Here is a 6,000-nt window from a genome sequence, read left to right as displayed (position 1 = left end):
ATTTTTTATTTTTTTACTGTTTTTTTATTGGGGAATTAATGTTTTACATTCAACAGTAAGTACAATAGTTTGTACATACATAACATTCCCCAGATTCTCATATAACAATACAACCCCCACTAGGTCGTCTGAATCCTTCTTGGACCCGTATTCTCCCCACCCACCCACCCCAGAGTCTTTTACTTTGGTGCAACATGCCAATTCCATTTCAGGTTCTACTTCTGTTTTTCTGATCTTGTTTTTCAACTTCTGCCTGAGAGTGAGATCATCCCATATTCATCCTTCTGTTTCTGACTTATTTCACTCAACATGATTTTATCAAGGTTCATCCAAGATCGGCTGAAAACGGTGAAGTCACCATTTTTTACAGCTGAGTAGTATTCCATTGTATATATATACCACAACTTGCTCAGCCACTCATCTGTTGTTGGACACCTGGGTTGCTTCCAGGTTTTGGCTATTACAAATTGTGCTGCCAAGAACATATGTGTACACAAATCTTTTTGGATGGATATGATGGGTTCCTTAGGATATATAACCAGGAGAGGAATTGCAGGATCATAGAGTGGGTCCATTTCTAGCCTTCTGAGAGTTCTCCAGACCGTTCTCCACAGAGGTTGGATCAGTTTACATTCCTACCAGCAGTGTAGGAGGGTTCCTTTGTCCCCACTTCCGGAGGCGGGGCTACGAGCAGCAGCAGATCTGTTTCTCTCCTCTCCTCTCCCAGATCAACTAGGAATACCAAAGGAGACCACCTGGGACCAACAAGACAGGACTAGAATGACTACAGGAACCCACCAAATCACCGGTGAGTGCAAACACACGTTGCTGGTGACAGAGAGGAGCCTAGGGAGAGACTAAGTGGCTGGTAACAGTCCGGCGGTTTATTCCAGCCTTTAGGTTCATGATTAGTCAACAATTTGTTTGGCTTCATATGTTAACTCTCTTTTCAGCCATCAGGTTCCAAATGCTACCATGATGCCAACCAGACTTCCCTGGACAGACAATCCCACCAATGTGTCCTGGAGCCCCACTTCCCCAGAGCCCTGCCACACTAAGGAAAGAGAGAGACAGGCTGGGAGTATGGATCGGCCTGTCAACTCCCATGTTCAGCAGAGAAGCAATTGCAAAAGCTAGACCTTCCACCCTCTGCACCCCACAATGACCCTGGGTCCATACTCCCAGAGAGATAAAGACTAGGAAAGCTATCAGGGGAGGGGATGGGATACAGAGTTTTGGTGGTAGGAATTGTGTGGAGCTGTACCCCTCTTATCCTATGGTTTTGTCGATGTTTCCTTTTTATAAATAAAAATTTTTTAATGATGAATTCACCTTCTTCACCTCATCTGGATAGAGCTTGAAGGAATTATGTTAAGTGAGATAAGCCACAAAGAGAAGAATGAATATGGGATGATTTCACTGATAGACAGAAGCTGAGAAATAAGAACAGAAGGAGAAACACAAAGTAGAACTTGAACTGGGTTTGGCTTATTACACCAAAGTAAAGGACTCTTGGGGAAGGGGAAGCTGGATCATGATGGTGGAGGAGGATCTAGGCTGGGGTTTAGAGCATTTTTACCAAACTGAGATATAGCAACATACATCAAAAACTGTATTTACTGCTAACTGTAAACCATTAATGTCCCCAATAAAAAATATTCAAAAGAATTGAATTTCTGGGGCCCAATGATGGCTCACTGGTTGAGGAAGCATCATTAAGGTGCACAGGGACCTGGGTTTAAACCCTTCTTTCCTCCTTCCCTTACAGGAGGTAGCTTAATGAATGGCAAAGCAGTGCTAGAGGTATCGCTCTGTCCCTCTGTATCTCTCCTTCCCTCTCAATTTTTCCATCTCAATACATATAATATATGTGTCTGTGTGTGTGTGTATTATATACATATATATATATATATGGTTTTGTTTATTTTAAGAATTGAGTTACTGTTTGGTGCACAGCAATCACGATTTTTATGAGTAAAGTATAGAGAAAGGAGAGATATTTCCTCTGTGTGAGAAAAAATTTTGTTATAGTAATCAAACACATATTTTAGAATTTTTTTAAATTTTTTTTGTATTTATTTTCCCTTTTGTTGCCTTTGTGGTTTTTTTATTGTTGTTGTTGTTTTTATCATTGTTGTTATTGATGTCATCGTTGTTCGATAGGACAGAGAGAAATGGAGAGAGGAGGGGACGACAGAGAGGGTGAGAAAAAGATAGACACCTGCAGACCTGCTTCACCGCCTGTGAAGCGACACCCTTGTAGGTGGGGAGTTGGGGGCTGGAACTGGGATCCTTACACAGGTCGTTGCGTTTTGCACCACGTGCACTTAACCCACTGCGCTACCACCCGACTCCCATTTTAGAAATAATTTATATAGAAAACTAAAAAGATTTACAAAGCCATCTTGGAAATAATGATGCCTTTTGTATCAAACCAGTGCACCTATAACCATTCTATGTCTGAAAGACCTTACTTCAATGACTCAGCATTAAATCTTCCCCTACTTTAGTGATTCAGAATTAAATCTGTTTGGTCAAGAGTGTCTCCAGCTACAGCTGCTTCAAGAAAATTCAGAATCCGTAGGCAATAAAAATTTAGAGTAATATCTTTGCTCCCTCTCTTCTGAAGTCACCTGGATTCATGCTGAACACAAAGGAATAATTCTTACCTTCCCAGATGGCAAACAGATTCATACTCCCTTTAAAACACTCATCTCACTCAAATATGTTTCTCAGCAGGAAGTGTCTACTTGCTGCTGGAATGCTCAGAGGATTAAGGAAGATTGTATGCATACACTAATGGCTACATTTACTCAACAGTTATGGGAGAAATGAATATTTCAACATAAAGAACACTTCCACCTTCCCATTACCAATTCAATTATTTCCTCACCAAACTACATTTCTCACTAGGAGAAATGCTTACATTATCTTCACTGATCTATCTTAACAAAGAAAGACCCAGGAAGCAGACAAGCATACATCCCCATAACCTCTTTAAGCTGCCTTCATCTTCCCTTTAATCTTTAAGATCTAAAAATAAAATTAATTAATTTAAAATCCTCTGGCTGCCAGAATATTTTGTAGTGACCTAAGCCCTCCATGAGGCTTTGGTGACATTTATTACAGAGAATATACAGTCCGGGGGAAAAGCTCATTATTGAGAAGACAGACTCAAAGCCACAATTGAGCAACTTAGTTTTCATACTTCCCTGGTCTCTTATGTTCCATAATTATTTTCACAACAAACTTGGGATTTAGATTCTAGAAAAAGGACTAGGCTCAAAAGTAAAATTAAATTAAATCACCCAAAGCATCTAACCATTCATGTTTGACACAGAAGTTATAATACATTTAAGTAGGAAGGGAGTTAATGCAGAAAATGTAAAGTTTATGAAAGTGATAACAAGCTAAAAGAATAAACTTTAAGATGGCGTCCAGGTATCACTCCCAGAACAATACAAAACTGAGCACCTAGAAATCTACCGCTGAAGTCATAAATACAAAATTGTTTCTAAGCAGGTGGGATCTAAGAATCCAGGAGTAAAATAAAGAAAACATGGCAGCCATATATATAATACTTGAGAATCGAGGGGACAGACTCTAGTTTACTGGTGGGCAGAAACAATTCACCTTTCCTTTTCTTTGCTTGCTCTCAGAAACAGACAAGGAAGTCACAAAAAATTACCTCCACCCTTGCCCTAGCTTCTATATCTTATTGTAGGTACATCTAGTGAGAAGACTCTACCTCCTATCCAGAGACATCGTTGTAAAGAGCTATTGAAAGGGCCAGGCAGTGGTATGCCCCATTAACACACATTACCGTGCAAAAGGACCAAGGTTCTAGCCTGTGGTCCCTAACTGCAGGAGAAAGGCTTCATGAGCAGTAAAGCACTGCTGTAGGTGTCTTTCTCCCTCTCTCCCACTTCTCTCTCAATTTCTCTGTATCTCTGTCCAGTAAATATAATAAATAAGTAAAATAGCTTAAAACTGCTATTGAAAATATTGATTTTGATTTTCTTTTCTTCTTTATTTTTTGCCTCCAGGCTTATTGCTGGGGTTCGGTGCCTGACTATGAATCCACTGCTCCTGGAGGCTATTTTTTCCCTTTTGTTGCCTTTGTTGTTTATCATTGCTGTGTTACTATTATTGTTGTTAGTAATATTGTTGTTATTGATATTGTGTAAGACAGAGAGAAATTGAGAGAGGAGGGGAAGACAGAGAAATGCAGAAAAAGATAGACACCTGCAGATCTGCTTCACCGCTTGTGAAGCGACACCCCTCCTGCATGTGGGGAGCCGGGGGCTCCAACTGGGACCCTTCTGCCAGTCCTCGTACTCTGCACCATGTGCACTTAACCTGCTGCACCACCGCCCGGCACCCTTGATTTTGATATTCTAATTTCTCCATAGTGAAGGGTTAAATAATAATGAAGGTTGAAGAAAGACAGTCAACATTTCACTTGGCTTCTACAAACTCCCCAAAATATATTCACAAATGCACTGCTAAAACACACGAGCATCTATGAGAAGAGAGTATCTCTTTTTTATAATCATAATCTATTTTGCTTAGTTTTATTGGATAGAAAAATTAAGAGTGAAGGGAAAGAGAAAGGGGGAAGAGAGAAGGAAAGAGAGATCTGCTTCACTGCTTCACCACTCCTGAATTGGGGACAAGGGATTTACACCTGGGTTCTTGTGCATGGTAATGTATGCACTCAAGCAAGTGTAAGTATTTGTTTTATATATTTGAGTGCACCTTAGTTTGGGGCATATATATTTGTAATGGTTATGTCTTGATGGATTAACTTTTTGAGAGTAAATCTAGTGTTACAACAAGAAGGCCCCAAAACTTATTAAAAAGTTGGTAAACATCTAATGTCCATAACTAACTATTCCCAACTGTGTGTTTTGTAGAAATGTTAGAAAACACATAAATAAGCAAAGGACCTCTCAGGTGCAGAGGAGTCGCTTTCAGAATTAGACTACCTCAGTCAAGGAGTTGAAACTTCTCAGTGTGTACTATCAGACCATGAAGGACTTTGGAGAAGAAGGGAGAGGGACAGGATGAAAAGACACTGGAGTCTGTTATGTTTTCTGGTTACCCATCAAGGGGGGATAAGAGGTTGTGCCTAGGTATTCAAGACTATACTGCAAACCATTAACCCCGCTATAATTTTTTTGAAAATAAAAATAAATAAATAATGATCATCCTACCAAGAACAATAAACAGATTTAATGTATCCCTATCAAGGTCACAGTGACTTTCTTTAAAGGAATAGAACAAAAGCTACTAAAGTTTATCTGGAACCATAAAACATACAGAATTGCTAAAGCAATCCTGTAAAAAAGAAGAGTAAAAATAGAAGCATCAAATTTTTAATATATTATTTATTTATGAGAAAGATAGGAGGAGAGAGATAGAAAGAACCAGACATCACTCTGGTACATGTGTTACCAGGAATCAAACTCAGGACCTCACGCTTGAGAGTTCAATGCTTTATCCACTGTGCCACCTCCTGGACCACAAAGCATCATACTTTTTAACTTCAAATTATATTAGAGGGATGCTATAATCAAAACTGTGTGATACTGGAACAGAAAAAGACACCGAAACTAATGTAATAGATCTAAGAATCCAGAAATTATCTCTCACACCTGTAGACAACTAATTTATGACAAGTGAGCCCAGAACATTAAATAGAGAGTTCTTTCAATAAAGAATGCTGTAAAAAAAAATCAGGTTGAAATGCTCAGATGAATGTAACAGGACCATCACATACATCATGTACAAAAATCAACTCAAAATGGATGATAGTACAAAGCATAGGACTTGTATGCCATCATAAAGCCAGGCTAAGTGGTACACTGACTGAGTGTGTGTGTGTGTGTGCGTGTGTGTGTGCGTGTGCATGTGCGTGTGTATGCCTGTCTGTCTCACAACAATATATAAGATCTTTATAAAGTAAGGACAAGGAGACTATATGTGCACCTAAAATCC

The sequence above is a fragment of the Erinaceus europaeus genome, chromosome 1, assembly GCF_950295315.1.
Source record: "Erinaceus europaeus chromosome 1, mEriEur2.1, whole genome shotgun sequence".
Taxonomy (NCBI): Eukaryota; Metazoa; Chordata; class Mammalia; order Eulipotyphla; family Erinaceidae; genus Erinaceus; species Erinaceus europaeus.
This window is presented reverse-complemented; position numbering follows the sequence as displayed.